Source organism: Pyrus communis, chromosome 11 (genome assembly GCF_963583255.1).
Source record: "Pyrus communis chromosome 11, drPyrComm1.1, whole genome shotgun sequence".
Taxonomy (NCBI): Eukaryota; Viridiplantae; Streptophyta; class Magnoliopsida; order Rosales; family Rosaceae; genus Pyrus; species Pyrus communis.
In genome coordinates, this window is record NC_084813.1 from 18,727,099 (window position 1) to 18,754,253 (window position 27,155).

At 37.3% G+C, this 27,155-nt stretch overlaps 1 long non-coding RNA gene and 1 pseudogene across 1 annotated transcript in view; both read right to left on the bottom strand.

The window, feature by feature from the left end:
• Window positions 1-27,155, bottom strand: part of LOC137707554 (uncharacterized) — a 40,255-nt gene that overhangs the window by 3,075 nt on the left and 10,025 nt on the right. The gene's annotated exons all lie outside the window — the stretch shown is intronic.
• On the bottom strand, window positions 9,674-19,781 carry LOC137707636 (glucose-1-phosphate adenylyltransferase small subunit, chloroplastic/amyloplastic-like; annotated as a pseudogene).

Consider the following 27,155-nt stretch of genomic DNA (forward strand, 5'->3'; position numbering starts at 1 on the left):
CAATCCAGAGTTCACTCCAGAAGTTGCCTGAGAATATAGAAACTTTGAACTTTAGTTGCGAGAAAAAGATATGGAAGATCGAATAAAATAAAATAAAACCAAATAAACAAAGCGCTCTTTTTTACAGACGAAATGTACCTTGTTGAACACTTGCTCCCTCTGTGAATGCACAAGTCCACTAGCAAAGAATGCGCATCCAAGCACGAGCAACATGTTCAATAGGATTGAGCCTAGTAAGGATTGTTGAACAACACGAATCATGCCTCTTTTCAGAGCGTAAATTGATATTATCAATTCTGTTGTGTTTCCGAAGGTGGCATTTAAAAGACCTCCAACTGCATAATTAAGGCATAATTGGAGTTATGGATAACATTTTTGGATCAACAAATGAATACTAATTGTAAAGTTAGTGTAACTGCTTTCAAATTTTAGGGTTAAATGTGAAAGGAAGCATGTGATGCGGGTGAAGTACTGGCTGGATGAAGATAATTTTAGAATGCTCAAACCAAACTTAAAAGCTTTATGAAGATTTATGGAATCTTGCATTGATCAGTGACTCAAACTGGAAGCTTTATGAAGACTTTTTGGAAATAGAAAAAACGGATATTTGCATTTACAACATGCTTACCCGTTAATATGGACGTCCGTCTCATGTGCACGCGGATTAAACCCTAACAAATGTTGTTTTGTAATACATCAAGTTAACTGGATAGTTGTAAACAAAGAATACAAAGAGAACGCAGAAATCTTACTCTGTTGCATATCCTAATCGATCAGACCCAACCCTGAAACGCGTTAAAAAAAATCAAACAAACTAAGCATATATACAATCGTGTCATGATCCGAGAGATTCACACGCAGAAAAAGATAGTGAAAACTCACATGATGCCTGTTAATTTATCAACCACGATTGCTAAAGGGCCAAAAGGCATGAGCAAATTAATTTTGGCAGAGAAAACTACAATCCTGATGCTATCGACCACACTATTCTTCATGACATGGGGACTGTTCGAGCGAAGATTTCTCCAAAGAGGGCTCCTTGGCACTCAACACAGCTTCCCAAGGGATTGACACTTGTGATGTGTAGTCGGGCTCTTGCTTGCTGATGTACTGCAAGAAGAGAACAAAGTTAGTTTTGAAAGGTGCCTTTGTGGGGTCTTAGGTTTAGGCCTTGAGACTCGCAATCAAAACTAAGTATTAGGCGTGCACCCCTAATATAGCAGATGTAGAACAAGAGCGTGTTTAGTCGATTACTTGCACCCCAAGTTACTCGGACTTCTTGTTATCAAATGATTGTCGTGGATGAGTTTAGTCCACATTAAGTTCTTTTTCTTGCCTTGTGACCAAGGACTTTTAGTTTATAATCTTGTACGTTCGAATGAAGGAAGTCCAGATCCCCTTAAGCCATTTACTTGGTTTTTAAATGAAAGCATATCCATTAAACTAACCAGATCCAGGTGCGAATCAGGTTCTTAAAGTAAGAAAACTGATGGGTATGATTTGGATACATGTTGGAGAATACATTAAGCAGTAGATCTATTAACTTAGAAAACAAACAAAGAGCTTTGATTAAGATTTGACATCGTCAGGCAAAGTTGAACCTCTTGCGATCACTTCTCTTTGAGTTTACAGGGGTTTGTATGCTAAAAATGGATGGATAGTAAACAAGTTTACACAAGGAAATCGATATGCCACTAGGGGTGATAACAGAGCTTTAAACTAGACAAAAGATGTCTTTTGTGGGGAATGATCCTGAAAATGACTGATATATGGGCTGATTACAACTTTTAGATGCAAATCTCTGGCTTGAGCAGAGTTTGTATGTTTGTTTGTTTGATTGGTTGAGTGTCCTTGTCTCTAAGGCATCTTCCTCCTTTTATAGACGAATTAGCCCGACTGTTGTGTCTTTGCATTTTCCTGAAAGCAACTTGGAGGGTAGTGAGTCATCAACTTTTTACTTGTATTGCCACTGAAAAGTGCTTTTTGGCTGATTGTGAGTTAGTCTCCATCACTTGGCATTTAATGCATAGGTATTTGGCCTATATATTAATGGGGAGACGCTAATTTGTCTCTAGGCTTGGTGCTGGGCTTCGGGCAAGTCTTCTTTTAGTTGGCATCTTTGGGCTTCTTCTCACTTGCAGCCTAATATTCAAATATTAATTCAAACAGGGACAATAGTCATTTGCACCACCAGAATATAGAGCCCTGGGGGGAACCTCGTCCAATGAATGTATCTCGCCCCCAACTAGGCTCTGATCCTCGAACTCAAACACTGAGTTGGACTGTGTTGATCCCATCTGTGGAGCTGAAATCTTTGTTACCAAAGATTATCACTGCTACCAAAAGAAAATGCCTTTGATACCATATACAGCTAAAGAATTTAAAGCTGACCTCAGTATGGGAATTTATTTTTATTGTGGCTGAATCGTTGTTCCTGCTATTGTTGTCGTTGTTGTTGCTGTTGTAATGGTTATCAGAATCCATGAGGTGGAAGTAAAAACTCTATGCCAACAAGTCAACAAGAATTCCATCTCCAAACACGCGCATCACTGCTTCATCACATTCTCCACAATCAACACACATACATATAATAATAGAAATCAATGTGAGATCCAATGACAAAAAATAAAACGTGAGATCCAAAAGTTTTATGCCTATACACACACATAATACACATAACATCTATGCATATACTCTCTATCTCTTTTTAATAAAGACCATATCGCAGACCTGGGCGTAAGCAAGTTCATTAGTACAGCGTGCTCCACTTCTGCACCCAAATTCGACTTCGAATACCCATCTTCATTCTTTACTCTAGATTAAAATATCCCTTGAATCAAAATAAATCCCATATGATTTTTTTGTCAAGAACATGAATTCTTTACCTGTTTCTAACAAAAACCTAATGAAATTTTGGAAAAAAATCCCCAACAAACAAAACAAGAACCAAAATAATAGAAAGTAAAGAACTAACCTTGTGGTATAATGGAATTGCATATATATATATATATATATATATATATATATATGCGTATTTATATATAGATTCTCCAATGTGAACCCTAAAAAATCAGACCCAAAAGAACATGCATGAATATGTTAGTAACAGAAATGTAAATTTTGTCTAGAAGAGTTCTGGGATTCCTTCCAAAGTAAACAAAAAGAATGGAAGGCAGAAGATAAAAACAAAGGAGGTAGCTATTAAGTGCAAATTTGCAAATAGATGGTTTTGATAGAGAGAAAATTAAACAGGTTTGACAGATATTGATACGTGAAATGTGATCCAAAGCCATCCGAGGGAAACCGCCATTTTCTCCCCAGCAAATATCAGTATCTCTCCTTTCCTATTTTCAGACATGGAAATGCAATGATTTCTTTCTTTCCTTTCTTTTATTTTTCTTTCAATTCAATCACTTTAATTTATTCCGTTTTCATAGCAGGAAAAACGTTGCACCCTTGACACCGACCAATCCCGCCACTCTCAAATTGCCATATTGAGCAGTTTTATTTTATAATTTCTATCAATATACAACGATATCTTACATTAATAGCTAAATTTTTTGGCAGACCCACATAATTAAGCAACCATAATAATTTTGTATCGATCATCTCATTATTCTTAAAAGTCGAACACATACATTTAACTCACATATGTAAAGAAATACTACTAAAATGTAATACTATTGACCAAAAATTATATATATATATATATATATATATATATAAAGTCTTATATATAATCTTACCGAGAAAAGGTTTAATGTCACATCCCTACCCGGGCACCCACCACATCCCGGACTCGACTCCGCTGTAGCACGATATTGTCCGCTTTGGGCCCCGACCACGCCCTCACGATTTTGTTTCTGGGAAGTCGAGCAGAACTTCCCAGTGGGTTACCCATCCTGGGAATGCTCTGGCCCATTTCCCTCTTAACTTCGGAGTTCCTACGGAATCCAAAGCCAGTGAGCTCCCAAAAGGCCTCGTGCTAGGTAGAGATGAAAACATACATATAAGGCTTACAGGATCCACTCCCCTGGACAATGTGGGATGTTACATTTAATCTGTCTTTTATAAAAGATTTAATTAAATGCATAAATCACAATGGTCAGTTACATAGACACAAGGCATGATTTTGGGAAAGTCAGCAACAATGTTTTAAAAAACACCCCCGAGGTGCGCCTAGGCAGCTTTAGAGGTAGAGTAGAGGTGAAAATGCCTCAGCCTAGTGCGAATAGGCGAAAACTCATCTAGATGTGGTCAAGGCACATCTTAGGGCGTCCTTTCTCTTCTTCGTGCCACACCACCAAGTGAGCAGCACTGCCACTACCCAGTAAAGAGGGAAAGTGAGAGTCATGGAGAATTTATTAAGGGAAATAGAGTAGGTTGGGGATATAGGCAAACCATATAAATGTTGTAAAATGAGTGGATATGAATGAAAGAGAGAGATATAAGAGGGTAAGCAAGAGTGAGGGAGAGTGAACCGAGGGAAAGAGTGGGTAGGGGTGTATGTATGAATGAGAGAGAGAAGAGGGAAAGTGAGAGTAAGGGTAGTGTACTAAGAGAGAGAGTGGGTAGAGAATGTATGTAGACCATATTAATGCTGTAAATGAGTGGATATTAACAAGGGAAAGAGATTATTTGCTACTATCTTTTTTGTTATTGTTTTTCAATGTATGTGGACCATATTTGAAGAATGATTTCTTTTTCTTTTTTTGTATGTATGTGGGTTAAACTTGTTTATCACTTGTGCATTTTTGAATGACAATGGATATCTGTTTACAAAGTATTATATTTATATATACATACATATATATATATATATATATATATATATAATTATATATAATATATTAAAAAATTAGGTCTCATAAGGTTTCATCTCAAGACTTTCGCCTAAGCAGAGCTATCCATGAAACGCCTCACCTACGCCATCGCCTTTTAAAGCATTGGTCAAGAGTTACCTTGCATTTGGAGGGTGAGTAAAAATGTAGACAAATATTTGTCTCGAAATTATGATGCAAGTGCTTAAAAACATTTAACCATGCACTCGAGTTCTTTCAATCGATTCTCCTCTTCCCTAATTTGTATGTAAAAGAAAATAATAAAATAACAATCAAATATCACATCATTCAAAATTTTTACTTAAACATCTTTTAAACAATCCAATGTTTCATTTTTTTCAGAGCCTCCAAAAACAATATTTTTTTTTAGGGTGAAATTAATATAATTATCCAATTTAGGGAAAAGTTTAAAATGGTGTTAATCTTTTAAAATATTCCAAAAAATTATCTAACATTTTAAAAATTGAACATATATTAGGTCATAGTGTTAAGTGGGAAACTTGACAAGTATTAGAGCGAGATTTTTTCTTGACGTCATTTATAAAGCTCTAACTCCCCAAATTGATTCCTTTAAACTAGACAAAGTGAGCATTTAATTTGGCTAAAAGGGCTCAAATTGAGAATTCATAACTCTAAAATGTGAAAAATTAATTATCTTCAATCTTTGTCCATATCATTACTTAACATTGATGACATCATCACTTAACAGTAATGATGTTGTCACTTTGTGCCAGTGACCAAACGAGTGTCTATATTTACAGATGTTAGATAGTTATTTGAAATATTTTAAAAGGTTGAGACTAATTTGAAATCACACTAGAGGCCCTTATGATGCAAATGGTCGTAACCGGAGGCATTCCATCATCTCTTATGTTAGACCCCACCCCCAATTATTTTGCAAATTTCATAATTTCCCCCAAAAGGTTTTTGGAAGTTACTTTTTGGTCCCTTATCCTAATCTAATATGGACCCTTTATCTCGACTTCTCTTCTCCCCCAGGCTGCTACGTTGCAAACACCAACTCCCATTCTCTTTCTCTTTTCACGATCTCCCTGTCTCTCTCATTCTCGCAGTCTCTCTGTCACTCTCTATCTCACTTTCCCTTAACACTCCCTGTAACATCCCACATCGTCCAGGGGAGTGGATCATCTAAGCCTTATATGTATATTCCCATCTCTACCTAGCACGTGGCCTTTTGGGAGCTCACTGGCTTCGGATTCCGTCGGAACTCCGAAGTTAAGCGAGTAGCGAGCGAGAGTAATCCCATGATGGGTGACCCACTAGGAAGTTCTCGTGTAAGTTCCCAGAAACAAAACCATGAACGTGTGGTAGGGGCCCAAAGTGGGCAATATTGTGCTACGGTGGAGTCGCGCCCGAGATGTGGTGGGGGCCCGGGCCAGGATGTGACACTCTCCCTCTCATCCGTGCTCTCCCTCTCTGCAAACCTTCACTCCCTCACCGTCATACTACATAACAACAACTAAACACCATCACCATCACCCCTATGAACTTAAATTCGAAGAAAGAACACCCCAAACCCTTATCTTCCTTTCGGCCGGTACTGTTCATCGTATTCTCCGTCGAGTTTCGTGATTTTCCAACATTGGTAAGCTTCTAAAAACCCTTGGGATGTGTTTTAGGGTTAGATCGAAGCTTGTTTTAAGTTATGTATACATTTGAATCGTAGAAAATAGCTCGGGGAAGATTTTCTAAATTTTTCGACAAGCACCACCCCTTTCGAGGCATTTTCTAGCCAAAACATTGTGAGTGGGACAGCGTGTAAGGTATCAATCTCTTTTTCTCATCGAGAACTACAACTTTCATTTTTTTTCACTTGATTTCGTTGAGTAACGAATAAGTTATGAGCGTTTGAAAGTAGCCCAGAAACCGGCCAAAGTGTGGACTAAAAACCACCCTCAACCCAGGCCTTTGGGCTGGGTTACCCAGCCAATTAACCCCAAAACCCAGCAGCCCAACCAAGGCCTTTGGGTCGAGAAACCTAGGGCCCTTGGCCCGCTAAACTCTTAACCCAAAACCAAAAAGGGCTTTGGTCCATGAGATTTAAACCCAACCCAAAATCCTTAGAATTTAAACCCTTTGGATTGAGACCTTTAGGCTATTCGCCTAGGGTCTTCGGCCCAATTAACCCAATACCCTTTAAACCCTAAAACCTATTGGACCCAAACCCTTTAGGCCCAGACCCGTTGACTTTGAACCGGTCAACGGTCAGCGTTGACTTTTTGGAGTTTCGTCTAGAACCCCTCATAGGCTAATTTCAACGTCTTGAATCCGTTTTTGACGTCCATTTTTCCAAATTAAATCATTTTAGTAGAGTTTTATTAATTGTACCTTTTATGTGCTTAGGGGCAATTATCTGTGGCGTTACCATTTTCGCTAGTTTGCGTGGCTCTTCGGCGACGAAGTATCTGTGAGTGAACCCTTTCTAAAAATGCATGTTTTAACAGTAGTAATGCATACATGAAAAGCATGATTTACTGATTACATTTTATGAGACAACATGCTTATTGAGGCTATTTTGAATTATTACTATTTTTCCTATAACTCGTGTTCTTTATAGAATATCTGATGGATGACGATATAATATTTAGAATACCTCTTTATAGTATAGATGATGGATGAATTTATACTATGAAGTTGTACTTACCTAGTGGTCCCTATTCCGCTACGGGGTGAGTGATATATTCCGTCATGGGCGAGGTTACAGTGTTGGCATAGGGCTTGAAGAAATAATCTCTAGCTACGAGCTGAGAGACATGGAGTTGGCACAGGGCCTGATGATGATTTTCCTCTAGCGTTGGCACAAGGACAGGGAGCTAGCATAGGGCCTGGAGTGTGATTGGACATTCACTAGCGATTACTATAAACGAGATATGTTTTGACACATTGCATGGCATGCTAGGGTTTCGAAAAACCTATTTTATTTATCATGCTATATGTGTTTTCATAAAACCTGGGGGTTAGTATGTTGATAACTGTTTTATTATATCTATATCAACTTGGTCCACTCATGTTTGTTTTACGCCCCTTTCAGGACTAGAATCAAGGCGTACAATCTTGGCGTCAAAGCACTTCCGCATCGGCATCTTCGAGTCCTCTCGGTGAAGGACCCATCCCTTGTTTCATTTAATTTTATATTCTTTTTTTAGTGTTCTAGTTGGTTGTACGCTATGAACACGTTCCTCAATTGCATATTAATTACTTTTAAAGTTATAAGTCTTATTTAATTCTTGTTCTCAGCATTTGCATTCAATAAATGGCTTTCGTCGCCCTCAAGTGTCAGCTAGCACATGCCTATCCTGGTGTTCGCAGAATATCAGGATCAGGGCATGTCATCTTAAATATGCTTATGGTTATATTCGTAGTAAGTTACACAAAGGAATCATACTTCATTTTCTATAGTGGTTTTCAGTGGTTTTCAATATGCTCTTCCAATTGTGTTAAGTGGAGTAAAATTAGTCCCATATATGGATTATGGGAATGGTACAACTCAACAACCTTGGTAGAGGCACGGATAAGTGCATAACCAATGATCTCTTCCATTAAACGGAAGTAGATTCTGCAGGGTTGACGTAAGATCCCACTTCGCCCGGGGGAGAGAAGGTGATATGCCATATATGTACATGCCCACCTCCCTATAGTGAAACGCGTTTTGGGTGGAAACTCAAGAACAAATCCGTGAGGGTGTGGTCCAAAGCGAACAATATCTTACTATGCGGACTAGGATGTGACAATTTGGTATCAGAGTCAATCCTCGGTCAGAAGTGTGCCAACGAGGTCGTCGGGCCCCTAAGGGGGTAGATTGTAAGATCACACATCGCCCGTGGGAGAGGAGGTGATGTGCCTTATATGTACATACCTACCTCCCTATAGTGAGATGTGTTTTGGGTGGAAACCCAAGAACAAATTCGTGAAGGCGTGGCCCAAAACAAACAATATCTTACTATGCGGATTGTGATGTGACAGTTAATGTTCGAGAAAACTGTTCTTTATTCTTGTCAGCCAAGGAGCTTCAGTCATCAAGGATTTCCTTTCGTACATCACATTAGGACCTTTTCACTTCTTGTGTACAAGGCGGACCATGAGGATAGCCGAAGTAGGCGCCCGCTTGTCCACACTTCGGAGGGCCCTTAAATTTTTAGTTAAAATAATTATATGTATAATTTCTTACAATTCAAGCTCAATAAAAATATCAAAAAATAAAATAAAATCATAGACAATTGAAATAGAAATGGTTGAAAAATTAGATTATGTAAACTTAATTAGTACATTTGCATCTAATAATCGACATGTATAATATTGAAGTAATGTTTGTATATATTTTTTATATTAATTTTAATGATAGTTGATGTAGAAATAATTTTTTTTATTTATTTATGTATTTAGCAAATTTTTTTAATACATATCAATGTACAGAGGATCGAGGATAAAAAAACACTTAAGACCTCACTTCGAAAACTCGTCTAGGGCCGCCAAATTCTCAAGGCTGCTAGTGTAGTTTTGTGGAAGGGGTGTATCAATGTCATAATCTTGAACCATGTTAGCGTTTCAGATATCAACTCTGTGAACATGGTGAGATGTGAGGTGAACAATTTGCAAAAAACTTTATTTGAGAGAGAAGTAGAGCATCTACAGAGCAAATTCCTGAGGTCTCTTCCTCAGTAACTACATCGTAGTACCGTGAAATGTACATTACATGAACATAAGACAGAACGGCTCAAAGTACTTGCTAAGTTGCTAGAGCTGCATCTCAGCCCAGTAACTCGAAAGAACCTTCGCTCTCGGCATTAAACGAGTGGAAAATAAGGAGGCGGCTAGATTACTGTTCCACTATGAATCAAGGCATCCTTGATCACTGTGACAATCCCGCTCTTTATGAAATATCCATCTGTTTCTCTTGCTGCTTCTTGCACATTGTCACTATTGACGATCTGCAATTCATACTCGTTGATGGTCAGTTTCACAAAGAATAAAAATGTAAAATGTTTTGAGTGATCGGCTAAGAAGAATAAAAAACTGTAAAAATCATATTAACATGATACAATCCTTACCTTAACATTCTCTCCAATACGCGCATTCCATTATAGCTCTCCTAATGTGGGAATTGCCAATACCAATTGGAACGCTGCCCTTCGCAGCTAGGAACCTCCTGTCAGCATCAGTCTGGGACAGTTACAACAATTGCAACAATATAATCTATCCAACCCATAGAAACGTCAAATGAACAATGACAGTATTTCTAAGGAAAGTCCATTCATCTCTATAAGAGCAGCTCCAGCGAGAGGAGTTGCTGGAGGGACAAGCTGAGGAACAGTGGGTTATTGCCCGAGGGAGGAAGTCCAGCGAGAGTAGGCCCAAGCAAGCGGGGCATGGATTCGTGCTAGCTCGAGCGCCCCATGGCCATCTGACATGGGCTGACGTCAAGGAGACGTCAGCCGCACTTTTTTTATTTTTTCTATCAGGCGCGTGGACTTCAAGCTCGCGTGGGCACGCGTAATCCGACATAAAATCAGAAATTGAGGCCCGCGGCGCACTCAAAAATCTTACCGTTGGGGAGCCACGTGGCTTCCCCACGGCCGTTAGATTACAACGGATATAATTTTGGACTGCTGGATTTCCAACGGTTAAAAAAAAAAAAAAAAACTTCATTTAATACCAACGGTTAGATCTGAGATCAACGGTCCACAGTATTAGACTTTAAAAATAAAAAAGAAAAAGAAAAAATAGTTAAAAAATCAGAAATGTTACCGTTGTGCCATGTGGCACAATCTGGAGTGTTGGAATTCAAATTGGTTTAAATCCAATGGTATAGATTAATTAGGTGAATAAAAAATTTAAAAAAAATGTAAAAAATTATTAAAAATCCGAAAAAAAAATTTGAAAAATAAAAAAAAACAATGATTTTACTTTTATATAAATACCTTCTCATTATCTTCTACCTTACACCACAATTTTATGTCTTCTCAAAGTTTCATTCCAATTTCATATATTGTCAAGTTTGAATCAAATTTCATAGTTTTATATATTTACTTTTCTATAAATTCAACATATATTGTCAAGTTTGAATTAGATTTCATACTTTTATATATTTACATTTCTATAAATCTAATTTCATATATTGTCAAGTTTCAATCCAATTTCATACTTTCTTAAATACCTATCTTTCTCTCAAAGTTTCAATCCAAATTTTTTCCAAGCAAATGACTAATGATGTAGGTACGAATTGGACGCTTATTGAAGATGTTACGTTGTGTACTAGTTGGGTTGAAGTTACTTATGATCCGATTTCGGGTAATGAGATGTAGTTGAGAGAAATGTGGGGTCTTATTCATACCAATTATCTTGAGAAAATTGCTGAGAAAAGAACCAAAGATTCTTTGTCCAGTTGTTGGAGACTACTGACCACCGCCTCCAAAATGATACATTTTGATCATTTTCTATCCCCATAAGCGACTTGCCATGCACTTGGACAGTTTTTCCAAGTCCAGTGCATACAGTCAATGCTTCCAATCATCCTTGGAAAACCTCGCATCTCCTCTTTCTTCAGAAGCCTTTGCAAGTCCATCTCAGTAGGGTTCTGGAGGTACTCTGCGGTGTAGATAGATTTGATTGCCGAGCAAACCTCATCAGGGACTCAAGAATGGTTGATTTTTCCATCTTCGCTATCTTGTCTACTTGGTCTGCAAATGCTCCATATGCAAGCATCCGCAAGGCAGCAGTAATTTTTTGCTCAGGCAGTAGACCCATAGCACCAAAAGCATCCGGCTTTTGTACAAAGTAAGAATCATGGTTGCAAATAACGCCCATGATTTTTTTGAACAAATGACGTTCCATTCTAAAACGATGTCTAAAGTACGTATCAGGGAATGCACTTTTACGGACAAAATAATCATCCAAGAGATCCTGACCTCGTCGCTGCCTGCTTCTATCAATGTTTATAGAGCGGCTAGGCCTGCAGATCTGAGCCACAGCTTGGATGACTCGACGGGAATGTGAGGCTCTTGCCATTCTTGATTCGTCAGCTCTCCGTTTACGCTCCTCATCCTCTTCCTTCTCATTTTGGGCCGCATGGCGTTTGAACATTCCTTCTGATTGGTTAACCAATTCTTCCTCTCGTTGATCGATTTCCCACATCATCCTTGACGAAGAAGAAGACATTGTAAGAAGGAAGCAAAAACTATGAATAATGATAGACATTTAGGTGAATAAGGAAGCAGAAACTATGAATAATGATAGAGATCTTGAGAAAATTGGTGTGAGATTTATGAGGATGGATGGTGGATTATATGGAGGATTTAGAAAGGATTAGGTTGTAGATAATGTCACGTGGCATGTTGTCATTCGTTAAAAATCTGGTGGAAATCTATCCTCAAAGATTGTAAACAGATTGTGACACGTGGCGCGATGTGATTGGTTAAAAATCTTATCAGAAATCCATCAACAATAATTGTCTTTTCGCATAATGACACGTGGCGCAACGAGAACGATTAAAAATCTTATCGGAAATCCATCACCAATAATTGTTTTTTCGGATAATGACACGTAGCGCAACGAGAACGATTAAAAATCTTATCCTAAATTACTAATAAAATTATTTTGAATTATTTTATAAATAAAAAAAATACTAATATTTTATTGCTATTGTCTTTTCAGATAATGACATGTGGCGCAACAAAAACGATTAAAAATCTTATCCGAAATTACAAATAAAATTATTTTGTATTATTTTATAAATAAAACTTAATATTTTATTGCCAATTGCCAGGGGTATTGAGTGCAGGGGTGAAGATGCAAAAGACGATTACTGTTCATTAAGGACAGTTACTGTTCACTAGATGAATAGCATAGTGAATTGGACAATTGACTATGCTGGAACTGCTCTAAAACAAAAAGGTGTTTATACAGTCATGTCTTGACTTCAGATAAAAAGCAGCAAGTGCTCAATCTACAGCAGGTTTTACCTCATAGTAGTCAGCTCTCATGAGTAATGTGTCTTCAATGACAGCACCCTTTGCTATGCAAGACTGAAGCCCAACGACTGAATGGTGAATTTTACAGTTCTGCATTTATGTAAAAGATAAGGTTGGATTAAATGAGTAGGACCGCAGTAGGTTTTACCGATCCCTGTTTCTTGCAACAATAGCACATATATGCAAGTTTTTCTGAAACTGAACATGGGACTAGTATATGACACCATAATGGAACAATTTGGCAAAATGCTGAATTTTTCTAGAAAGAACTTACCTTTATTACACATCCCTCGCCAATAACACTATATGTGACATCAGCATCAAGCATTTTGGGATAGAGGTGAATACCGAGGTTGGGTGTAGATTGGGGATGAACAATAAAAAAAGCTACGATATAAAGTTCAAAATTAGGCCGGAATACTGAATCCACATCAAACTGATAGCATAACATACGAATTGGCCAAACAAAACAGGAATACAAACAAGTTATAGAAAAAAAAAAGTACCTGAAATCTGGAACTGGTTTTTTGGTTATCCCCAAGTTTGCATTGTAGAAAGTTGAAAGCCTCAATGGTACCAATATCTTCCCAGTGGCCATCATACAACTAAGCTTGAACCTGTAGGCATTAATAACTAGTATTCCGGGGGGCTGAATATCCGAATGAAGGGTAGTGGGGGACAGAAAGTATGGAACTAGGAAATATTTAGCAGATCATATAAAATCAATTTAGGACACTATCTTTTTCAGTACAAAGGGGTTTGTTTAATTTCGAATGAAAGATATTTGCAATTATGTAATACCAACAATTATTCCAATCTTTTCCACCTCTTTTGATTGATCTTTCTTAGAAATTACAGAATAAACTATATGAATGAAAACTTACCCTTAAACTGATGGAAGTTGCACTTGGAATAACTTCACTCCCGAAATTATTTGCACCAGGAAACTTGTCTCAAAGTAGATCTAACATGACATTTTTGTTCACAACAGATATACCCATGCTCGCAATTTAAGGCATTTCTTTAGCTCTCTCATCATCAAGACCCAGGATAGTAGTATCAACCTATATAACAAAAACAGAAACAACAACATTTTGCATCACTAATCAATCACACACCTAAACCCACAAGCAATCGAAGTTCACAATGAAACGAATATGTAATGCACTAAATAATGTAAAACAACCTGCAGGTGGATTGTTCACCTTCATAGCTTTGAGTTGCTCCCCTTTAGGTTTCTCAGCAAACTTCATCAAACCAAATGCGGTAGCACACTTCTCATCCATAGGCAGAGCAGCCATAGTGATGTCTGCATGCACCTGAATAAATCTCTCATAGTCCATCCTATACAAGTGGTCCCTAGCAAGAACCAAAAACTCCAACACATTGTGCTCCTCAAACAACCACAAGTACTGCCTCACGGCATCAACGGTACCCTATAAACCACCAAAACCAAATATCCAAACTAAAAAACCAATCGAAACCCAATTTCCAACACAACCCCACAATTTGTAAACAAGCTTTTAATCACCTTAAATCAATTGGGATTCTCAGGGCTCTGCTGGGCAGCAAGAACCTCAACAAAGCCTTCATTTTTGTAGCCACCCATGTTACTAGCATAAGCACGAGAAAGATGGCGATTGAGCGAATCGGAATTGAACTAGGTCAGCACATAAATCTTGGACACGTTACTGTTGAGGCAATTACTGACTGGGATATCGATCAGCCTGTAGTTTGCTCCCAATGGAATAGCAGGCTTCACACACTTCTTGGTCAATGGGTAAAGCCTCGTCCCAACTCCCCTGTTAAAGTTGTTAGGATTTTCTTAGCCACTAGGGTTAGACTTCCTTGTTTTCAGGTCTACTTACGTAGTTGTTAATAATTGATGTTTTTAAGGAACAAGTATTGTTGCATGTTTAGTTTAAAGTCTAGTTAAATACCACGATTCTAGGTGCTGTAAAATCATGGGCTGTTGCATTTCCATTCCATTACTTTGCAAGGTTTTAAGAAGCCATTGCTATCTTTGAATTCAATAAGAAATTCTCCCTGCAAAGCAAGTGCGTATCAAACTCCCTTTTACTCAGTCTCTTGAAGATTTTCTGGTTCTAACATATGGTATCAGAGCCCCACCACGGGGCATAATCAAAAGTCTTAAAGTAAACACGATGAGAAGGGGTAACAATATGGCTGGTGAAAGCAATTTTGTGCACCCAGCCATTCCTAAGTTCGATGGGCACTATGATTATTGGAGCATGCTCATGGAGAATTTTTTGGGATCCAAAGAATACTAGGGTTTGGTGGAAACTGGGATCCCTGCAACTGCAGCAGGGGTGGATCCTACAGAGGTACAGAAGAAGACAATTGAGGATCACAGGCTAAATGATCTGAAGGCGAAAAACTATCTGTTTCAAGCCATTGATCGATCAATATTGGAGACAATCTTGAAGAAGGATACAACGTAGGATATTTGGGACTCCTTGAAGCAGAAATATCAAGGCATGGCCCAAGTTAAACGTGCACAGCTGCAAGTTCTTTGCAAAGAGTTTGAGGTGCTTCACATGAAGGTGGGAGAGTCGGTGAATGATTACTTTGCACCAACTTTCACCATTGCCAACAAGATGAAAATTCACGGAGAACAGATGGGTGATATGGTGGTCATTAAGAAGATCTTAAGGTCCATGACTCCAAAATTTGATTACATTGTGTACTTCATTGAGGTGTAAAATGATATTGACAGTTTGTCCATATACAAACTTCAAAGCAGTTTGCTAGTTCATGAACAAACGAATAAGTAGGCATATGGTGGATGAACAAGCACTGCAAGTCACGAATAAAGCTCAGCCAGGAGGATGAAGTGGGGGTCATGGCTCTTATCAAGGAAGAGGAAGAGGACGAGGCCGATTTGTGTTTAAAAAATTCACAGTTAAGTGTTACAATTGTCATGGGCTTGGCCATTTTCAATAGAAGTGCCCTAAAAAGGAAATGCAGGCAAACTTTGCTGAGACAAGTGAAGAAATACTGCTCATGGCTTATGTGGATGACAACAAAGCTAGAAGTGATTGCGTATGGTTCCTGGATTTAGGGTGCAATAACCATATGTGTAGCAAGAAAGAGATTTTCTATGATCTTAATGAAAGCTTCAAGGATTCAGTCAAACTGGGAAATGATGTAAGCTTGAAAGTACAGGGAAATGGCAAAATTCGAATGGAGATAGATAAGACCATGCACGTGATTACTGAGGTGTTCTATGTGCCAGACTTGAAGAACAACCTACTGAGCATTGGGCAACTACAAGAGAAGGGTCTTGCAGTTCTCATGCAACACGGAACTTGCAAGATCTTTCGTCCTAAGAGGGGTTTAATCATGGAAACCGCCATGTCACACAATAGAACGTTCATTATCATTGCTCGATGTCAGTCAAAGGAACAAAGGTGCCTTGTCTCCCTTATCACAGACCAATCCCAACTTTGGCATTGTCGATATGGGCACCTAAGCTGGAATGGTCTCAAAGTTCTTTAACAAAAGAAGATGGTGGAGGGTATGCCACAATTCATAGCCCTTCTTAAAGTTTGTGAAGATTTCTTGGTGGGGAAACAATGAAGGGACTCAATCCCAAAGGAAAGCACATGGAGGGCATATGGAATTCTTCAGTTAGTACATGCCGATATTTGCGGGCCAATAAATCCAACATCAAATAGCAAAAAGCAGTATCTCATCACCTTTATAGATGACTTCAGTCGATAGACTTGGGTGTATTTTTTGGTGGAAAAGTCTGAAGCTTTTGTTGTTTTTTAAAACTACAAAGCTAGGGTTGAAAAAGAAACAGGAGCATACATAAGGGCCTTTTGCACTGATCGTGGAGGTGATTTTACATCATAAGAATTCACTAATTTTTGTGGTGTGAATAGGATTCGAAGACAATTGACAGCTGTATACACTCCTTAGCAAAATGGAGTTGCCGAGAGGAAGAATCAAACAATTATGAACATGGTTCAAAGCATGCTTTTTGGAAAGCACATTCCAAAAATTTTTAGCATGAAGCAGTTAACTGGACTGTGCATATTCTTAATAGAAGCCCCACACTTGTCGTGAGAAGCAAGAGACCAGAAGAGGCATGGAATGGAGTCAAATCATCAGTGAGTCATTTTAGAGTTTTTGGATGTATCTCTCACGTCCATATACCTGATAACAGAAGAATAAAGCTTGACAACAAGAGTCTGAAATGCATATTCTTTAGGGTGATTGACGAGTTGAAAGCTTACAGATTATTTGACCCGATTTCTTAAAAAATAATTGTGAGCTGAGATGTTGTTTTTGAATAAGATCAAAGTTGGGATTGGGAGGCTTGTTATAAGAAAGCCATTGTGGCTAACCTTGAGTGAGAAACAGATGAAGGAGAGGGTACAAAAGTTAGTGACAATGAGGAGGAATCGGAAGCTAGCAGCACTGAAGAAACGGATCATGGTGTTGCCCAAGAAGAATCGTCCCATGACGAGACTGATGAAAACTCACCTCATGAGGCATGGACATGAAGACCACTAACATGGATGAGAGACTATGAGAGTGGGCAAGGTCTTTCTGAGGAAGAAGACTTAAACATTGCTTACTTGGCTTTGTTCACTGACAGTGATACTATATTCTATGAAGATGCAGTAAAGAATAAGAAATGGAGGCAAGCCATGAACTCAGAGATCGAGGCAATAGAAAGAAATGATACGTGTGAGCTTACAAAGTTACCACTTGGCAACAAAGTTATTAGGGTGAAGTGGGTTTACAAGACAAAACTCAATGAGAATGGAGAAGTAGATAAGTACAAGGCGTGACTCGTTGCAAAAGGGTACAGTCAAAAGTATGGAGTAAACTACGCTGAGGTATTTGCACCTATGGCTAGGCTAGACACCATTCGAGTTGTGATTTTGCTTGCTGCTTAGAAAGGTTGGATGATCTATCAATTAGACGTCAAGTCTGCTGTTTTATATGGAGAGATAAATGAAGAAGTTTTTGTGACTCAAACTCCTGGCTATGAGAAAACGGGACATGAACACAAAGTGTACAAGCCTAAGAAAGCCTTGTACGGTCTTAAACAAGCTCCTCGAGCTTGGTACAGCCGTATAGAGACTTATTTTGCCAATGAAGGTTTCAAGAAGTGTCCATATGAACATACTTTGTTCATCAAAACAGTGGATAGAGGTAAAGTTTTGATTGTTTGTCTTTATGTTGATGATCTCATATTTATTGGAAATGATGAAGTTATGTTCAAAGATTTCAAACAGTCCATGATGATTGAATTTGATATGACTGATCTCAGAAAGATGAAGTATTTTCTTCATATTGAGGTGTTGCAAAGGCCAGATGGTGTTTTCATTGGGCAATGAAAATGTGCATAGGAGGTGCTTGACAGGTTCAATATGGATCAATGCAATCTGGTGAATAATCTAGTAGTTCCTTGGTTTAAACTCATGAAGGACGAACATGGAGTAAGGGTAGACAGTACACTCTACAAACAAATTGTAGGAAGCTTTATGTATCTAACTGCTACATGTCCTGATATTACATTTATAGTTAGTTTGATCAGTAGGTACATAGAACCTCCTACTAAGATGCATCTACAGGCGGCAAAAAGAGTATTAAGGTATGTGAAGGGAACTATTGGCTTCGGGGTGTTTTACAAGAAGGAAGGAAATCAGGAGCTTCTGGGTTACACAGATAGTGATTACGCAGGTGGTCAGGATAATAGAAAGAGCACTTCGGGATATGTCTTTCTGATGAGTTCAGGTGCTGTGTCCTAGTCTTCGAAGAAACAGCCAATGGTCACTTTTTCCACCACTGAGGTTGAGTTTATTTATGTAGCATCTAGTGCTTGTCAAATTGTCTGGTTAAGGAGAATTTTAAAGGAACTTTGTCATGATCAATACAAATCTACAATGTTATATTGTGACAACGTATCAACTATCAAACTCTCAAAGAATCCAGTCTTGCATGGTCGTAGCAAACACATTGATGTTCGCTTTCACTTTCTTCGTGATCTTATGAAGGAGGAAATTGTGGAGTTGGTTCAGTGTTCAACACAGGAGCAAGTCGCAGATATTCTTACAAAGCCTTTGAAGCTTGATGTTTTCTTGAAGCTGTGAGGTTTGCCGGGTGTTTGTTCTTATCCAACAATAAATTGAATGACAATGGCATTCAGTTTAAGGGAGGATGTTAAAGTTGTTAGGATTTTCTTGGCCACTAGGGTTAGACTTCCTTGTTTTCAGGTCTACTTACGTAGTTGTTAATAATTCCTGTTTTTAAGGAACAAGTATTGTTGCATGTTTAGTTTAAAGTCTAGTCAAATACCAAGAGTCCAGGTGTTGTAAAATAGTGGGTTGTTGCATTTCCATTCAGTTACTCTACAAGGCTTTAAGAAGCCATTAAATTCTCCCTGCAAAACAAGTGCGTATCAAACTCCCTTTTACTCAGTCTCTTGTAGATTTTTTGGTTCTAAGATCCCCCACCCAGGATAATCCCCAACACACTCTACAAATTAGCACAAACAAAATTCCCAAAATTTCAATCCAAACAAGAACACATTATGCGAATGCATAGAAACAAAAGCACCAAATACGATCGGGAGGGAGAGAAATGAAACACTTAACTAGCTCGCATTAGGATCAAGACATGTTTGGGAGTTCTTGGAATCGGAAACAGCCTTCAGAGAGACAACCAGCAGCGGGACTCTATGGGTGAGGCATTTCCTCATACAAATGCTAAGGGTGGGGATTTTGGTTCCGTAGAGATGAGAGCCGCTAAAGGAGAGGCGGCTGGTGTTTTCGGTCTGCTTCAAGTTCGGCAACACCGACATTCACTTCGTGAGCACTCCGCTCACTGCCATTGAAGAGAACGCAATGTAACAAGAAATTTTGAGAGAGGGAAAATTTTTAGTTGTGATAAGAATATGGGTGGTATACCACATGTTTTTATGTAAGTGGTGAGAAATTTTATTTTTTAAGTTATTAATTTTTTAACACACATATCTCATCATTTATATAGCAACACGTAGTATACCGTTCCGTGTGACAGTGTTTCAGACAGTTGCAGAGGGAGACAGTGGAGTGTTTGGGACCGGCAGCTGAGATTTGATGATATTTCGGGATGCGGTTGCCCTTCACATTTTAGGGTTAATTACGCAACCCAACGGCAAATCTGAGAGGATGGCAGAAAGGGTATTGTGGACTTTTTATAACATGTTAATCGTAGTTATTTGACGGAAGGAAAGGAGCACCAAAAAATCTGCAGAAATCGCGAGTATTTAAACAAGTGGACGTCATTAAACGTCAGTTATCCGTGGATGCATCAATGGAAGAGTGACATGTGGCATTTTGGGTTTTGGCCTAAAATTTTGTGTCACATGTCACCACTTTTGTTAACCACCGTCTACTTTTTGTTAACCACCATCTAATGTATCTTTGTTGACAATATTTGCTAGGAGTTGTGATTGGTTGGTAGCATATATTAATTTACGGTGATGGATATTGAAGATATACCGTGTTTGATATGGTATAAATATTTGATCCATGTTAACTAAATAGGTTTACTTTTGATTATATAATATGTTGTATGTTTTGAGATTGACTTACACTTGGTGTCTTTGCTGTGGTAAATATTTCATATCAATAATCCGTTATGATGAAACAAAGTTATACACATGAAAATGCGTTATTAGTAACTGAGGAAAGTGGCGGTCTCGTCTTGCTAGCTTGGAGAGAGGAAGTCTCGAAACCGCATCTTCTAGCCAAATAGGGAGCGATCACTCAATAACGAACACTAGCATGTGCGAAACAATATTTTCTCTTAGAGACGTTATATTCACACCCTTCAAATTACTTCCCCCATATCCTTTTAATTTTTTAATATTTTTTTATCAAGTACTATTGGTGTGTAGAATATCAAAAAATATTAAATAAAAGTAAAAAAGTATGAGGAAGTCATTTGAGGATATATGAATATAATCTCTCATTCTCTTATCACTATAAAGAGTTGTTGGAATTCCAAAAAGGGGTGTGTGGATCCACACACCCCTTTTTATTTCTCACACATCTCTTGTTAATTTATGTTATTTGATATTCTTCCATTCATCTGATTTGACACATCCCTTTTTACTTCTCACACACCTCTTGTTAATTTATGTTATTTGATATTCTTCAATTCATCTGATTCGACAACCGAAACTTAGAAGAGTGTGTGAAAAGTAAAAAGAAGTGTGTGAATATCATATCCCTTCCAAAAATAATCATTTTCCACTCCTCTTCATAGTCAAAAAAAAAAAAAAAAAAAAAAAAAAAGAACACAAAAATTATATATATATATATATATATATATATATGAACACAAAAATTACTATTTTGAAGCTCTGATCATGGGCGGAGCTACTATGAGCTTAGGAGGGGCAGATACCCCCACTCAGATTTTTGTTTTTTTTTTTTTTTGATTATAAATAATTATACAATTTTGCATCACAACGACCACCCTAATTAAACTACAATTGAAAAAATGGGTAGACAATTAAAATAATGAGGATGTCTCATTCACACAAATCTCTGGGTTCGTTCTGGCTCTAATAGTGATAGAATTTTTTTATTACTATATGTTCACAAGTATCCATTTTGACATACAGATAACAAAGGAAAAGAAATATGGAGAGAATATTCGATCACCAAACCAATGAGTGGGGAAAGGGGCGGATCTATGATGGCAAGGGTGACTGGGGATTGACAAGTTGGGGGAAAAAAATGAAATACTACCATTGGCTAAGTTCCAAATTGTTATGACACCAACAATTCGTATAGTCATGAGTAATATATAAATATTGTTTTACAAAGTGCAAGTTGTTGCTTTGCAGTTTGCAGTGGACATGTCACATATTTACTTCCCAGCCATTTTACCGACATCTAAACGTAGATATTCTTGTATTACCAACTTTTCTATTTTTTTTTATCACCAAGACAATTTTCATTACAATAAAAAATTAGTACTAGGTCCAAAAAGAACCGAATAAACAACTATAGAGAAAATAAAAGCCCAAGCAAAATGAGAGCAACAATCCAAGATAGAATGGGAGACCCACACAAGCTTAGGCTTGAAGGCCGCAGAAAACAAAGAATCAAAAACCCAATCAACACCAGCAAAGACCATCGATGCTGTCACATCCTCGGAGGAAGCCAAACTCCTAACTGAGAAAGACACTAGATTCAAGTTCTGTTCACGAACCTCTACAAATATATACAAACAAAGTAACATATGGGAAAAAGGTTAGCATGCCGCTATCACATCCTTGGAGGAAGCCGAACTCCAAACCGAAAAAGACACTAGATCCAAGTCCCCTTCACGAACTCCTACAAATATATACAAACAAAGTAACATATGGGAAAAAGGTGAGGTTAAGGGGTATGTAAAATACCCAACGACCTCGATGGGAATTCGACATGCTGGTTGGGGGAGGGGAAGTGAGGGAATGAAGTGAATCTGATATCTAGTTTCTGAACAGAGCTCGCCGATCCGAGCACATGGGGGATGGGGATGCAATATCACAACTAGGGAGGAGGGGGAAGGGAAATTAAAAGACAGAAAGCAGTAAAACCAGGCGAAAAATGCTGGATGAAGGACATGAATCCCAGGATAGTTGAGACTCGGCTCAAGGAAAACTGAGATTAAACTCAAGGGAGAATCGAGAATTAAAAAGGAAGGGAGAAAACTGGAAAAGAAGGTGAAGGAAGAGAAGAAAGGAAGCAGGGAGGGTGAAGGAGAGATGAGAGAGGAGGAAAAGAAGGAGCGAGCAAATGAGAGAAAACCTGAGAAAACTCTGGAGGAAATGATGAATAGATTTTATATTATATATTTAACTCTATTCTTAGTTTATTTTGGTTATTATTTTGGAAGAATTTTGATACTTTGAGTTATATTTTCAATATAGGACTTTCGACTTCCTATGGAGCAAAACATAATCAAATGGATGAATTTTGGAGTAGTTCTAATTGAAGGACGTTCATGAGTCACTTAGCTTGATCGTGTCAAAATATCAGATTTTTCCACCAAATGGTTATTTTCTGGCGATAGAATAAAGGAGCAGTGCGCGGTGCTGGAAAAGTGACGTTTTGAGCTTAATTGCAAGTTTTAGAGCCCAAGACGACCTATTTTGGATTCGGCCCCTCATGGAGATGTGTTCAGAACGTAAGTTTTGGAGCACAAGCTGTCATGGGCCGGATTTGGAGGATACTTGAGGTTAAAAAGTGGCTAGACAGTTCCCTTATAGATTCTCCTAGCTTAATTAGGACTTTATTTTATAGTATAGTATATTTTATTATTATTTGGTTTCCTAGTTGGAACAAAAGACTTTATTAGGCATTATGCGATAGCTGATGAGAGGGATATAAGGTTTGGCCGCCCCTAGTCTTTTTCTACTCTATTCTTTTATACGAGTTTGGAGATAGGAAATTGGCTAGGGTTCTTGAAGATTTTCAGACTTATACTTTAAGGTATTTTCAATCATTTTCTTCATAATAATATATTCTATTATTTTAATTATGAATATGCGTAACTAATTTGTTCTGTTTTGCTAGGGCAGCGCCTTGAGCCTTAGCATGAATATGTAATTTTTATTTGATTGCTTATGATTGATTGCATGCATGCTTTGAATTATTGATCATTGTGCTTAAACTATCTAATTGTTTTAATGCTTGATCACGATTAGGATCCTTGAGAAGTAATTTGATGCAATTTTAGTTGGAAGGTTCCTGAAATTGACGCTGACTTCTTGTTGTTTGATAATTGTAATTTCACTTGAGATGAACACCATGTCTTAAGGGTTGCATGGTTTTTCAAATGGTTTTCACAAAACATAATAAGTCTCTCATGTTTATATTTGATTCGAAAGTCCGAACGCATTGCATGTTAGATATACGTTTTATGTTGGAGGTTTCAAGTAGAATATATATTAAGAAAATCTAACCTTCAAAGTAGCATGTGTAGATCATAAGTAATTGGTAAAAATACATAGGATTGCTAGGTGATAGTTGAACCCTAGTGCTTTTATAAATTGGTATTTAAAAACTCTTTTCTTTTATCGTTTTAATTTTGGTTGAATTTATTACTTGGTTTTTAATTAAATTTTTTTTTTTAATATTACTCAAATTCAAAATCTCCTTTCTCAATTTTTAGTTTTAGTAGTTAATTAGGAAGTGTTTTTACATAAATTGTTTAAATAGTCATTGTGGAGAACGACCTTGCATGAACATCTATACTACAACATCCTTGTACTCTTGCAAGTATTTGTGTGATTTTAACCTTCTTTCCGTAGGTTAAACTCAGGGGAGAACCGAGAATTAAAAAGAAAAGGAGAAAACTGGAAAAAAAAAGGTGAAGGAAGAGGAGAATGGAAGCAGGGAGGGTGAAGAAGAGATGACAAATGAGAGGGAAGGAAAAGAGGGAGCGAGCAAATGAGAGAAAACCTGAGAAAACTCTAGAGGAAACAGAGAAGAGAGAAGAGAGAGGAAAAGAAGAAAGGAAGGGTGGATGCCTTTGGCACCCAAGCCAAAGGCTAGGGCTGGTGGCAAAAGAAGCTTAAATTGTCTTTAAGAGGAGAAAATGGAAGACTTTTGTATAACTTTTCCACTCAAATTGCAAAAACAGGTATATCATTTAAGTCCCTATACAGTCCTTGTATGTGAGTACATATACCAAGTATCTGGTGAGTCTTTATACTTTAGGGACTCACTTTCCGATTCATTTTGTCCTTGTATTTGTTTTATACTCATTTTATATGGTCGTTATCCCTATTTAGAGACTCCACTAGAGATACTCAAAATTAAAAAAATGGTTTGCCTCCTTCCAAGCACATAAACCAAGCAGTCTCAAACCTTCAGCCTCTAGCATAAGATAATATGATAAAAATTATAAAATTTTATCCAACATTCCTTGTGCATGGCTTTGTTATTTTTTTGCAAACGATTTTATTTACTTAATCTGAATTTCAGCACAAAATAGTCGATAATGTATATCCTGCCATAGAAATAAAGACAGGGCCAGGTCAACCAGATCCCATGCCAAATCATCCGACTGTAGCTTAACAGCCAAATCCTAAATTATGTTACTTTTGTGTTAAAACTGGTCAATGTATAGGGGTGGAAAAAATTCCCGAAATTTCCGAACCGAACCGAAAAAATCCCGATCCCAAACCAAAAATTTCCCAAACCGAAATTCCCGAACTTTTTGGGATGCTATCCCGAATCGATCCCAAAATTTCGGTATGGGATTCGGGATTGGCTTCTCGATATTTTGGGAATCCCATACCGAACCGAAAATATATAATATTAATTATTATATATATATATATATATTTATACATATATATTATTCTTTTATAATTGATGCTAGTAGTTTCTAATTCATGCTCTGCAACCTGGAATGCCCTTGATATTCATGTGGATTTTATTATTGCTGCTGCTATGGCTGATAATTTCAGAAGGCTTGATTCTTTTGTCTCTCAATAGATTGCAAAAAGGGTTTAATTAATTTGAATTTTGATTCTGATAAAAACAGTCAGGCATGCCAGTGTTCAATTAAATGGTAGTGTGAATGAAATGAAATTCCTAGTTCATGAATGTGTTCTTGAATTATATATTTGAAGAACAATTCATAATTTCATATTTCAAATTGGGTTTCCCGATTTGTCCCAAAATCCCGAAAATATTTCGGGATTTCCGAAATTTGGGATTCCCGAAAATTTGGTTTAGGATTGGTCTTCAAATTCCCGTCCCGAAAAATTTCGATTTGGGATTCGGGATACTAGTTTCGGTATGGTATCCCATACCGAACCACCCCTATCAATGTATATGAAGTTATGAACTAATGAGTCCACGATCGACCAACCCATTATTGTAACCAACAAATGTGAAAAACATTCACATTAACAAGACTAGCCTTCATGCGCGTACTCACGCTCATGTAGAAGATATTTTTTGAATCACGGTGTGCTATGCGCGACTGACACATTTTAAATGTATGTAGTGTAAATTGACAAAAGGAAAGTCAAATATTTGAAGTAAATGAATAATCTTAGATCATGCTAAAAGAAAGCCCTCATAAACCAATTAAAACAGCTGAATTCACATAATAAAATCGGTCTATATAGAATTTACATTATAAATAGAGAAAATAATATTTAATAAACAATTGATTGAATCACATTATTGCTAGCACATTGTGAGACTAAGCACACCCCTTCCCCATTAGTGTAGATAATATCGTTTGTTAATAAAAAAAAATCATTTGGCAACTAATTTAATCACATTATTATCCGCGAAAGACCTTTTTTATAACCGGCATTACACGCCTCTTAAGATGTTTTGAACGTGTTTAAAAATAGAGAAATTGAATCACATATTGCTAGCCTATTGTGAGATACTAATTAAAAAAAAAAAAAACACAGTACAAAAAAAGTGATTATCAAAAAAAGCACTATTAAAATGATGAAAATGCCCCTGCCTTATTTGATGCATTATTTTGGGATGCTTTTGAAGTTTTTTATTTTGGGGCATTTTTGTCCAAATTTTTTGTTGAAGCTTGGTGACACCAAAATCACTATTCACATTTTCCATTGGCTTTATATATAGATTAGCCTTCATGCACGCGCTCACGCGTGTGCAAAAGGTATTTTTGGAATCACGGCGTGCTACTTGCGACTTACACGTTTTAAATGTATTTATATGCATAAATTGACAAAAGGAAAGTCAAATATTTGAAGTAAATGAATAATTTAGATCATGCTACAAGAAACCCCTCATAAACCAATTAAAGCAGCTGAATTCACATAATAAAATCAGTCATAGAGAAAATAATATTTAATAAACAATTGATTGAATCACATTATTACTAGCCCATTATGTGGCTAAGCCCACCCCATCCCACTTAGTGTAGATAATATCGTTTGTTTAAAAAAATAATCATTTAACAATTAATTTAATCAAATTATTATCCGCGTGCAAAATAAGTTTTTTATAGCCGACATTACATGCCTTTTAAGATATTTTGAACGTGTTTAAAAATAGAGAAAATAATATTTAATAAACAACTGATTGAATCATATTATTACTAGCTCATTGTGAGACTAAGCCCAACCCCTTCCTCTTAGTGTAGATAATATTGTTTGTTAAAAAAAAAAAAAATCATTTGATAACTTATTTAATCACATTATTATCCACGTGTGAATGACATTTTTTATAACCGGCATTACATGCCTCTTAAAATGTTTTGAATGTGTTTAAAAATAGAGAAATTGAATCATATTATTACT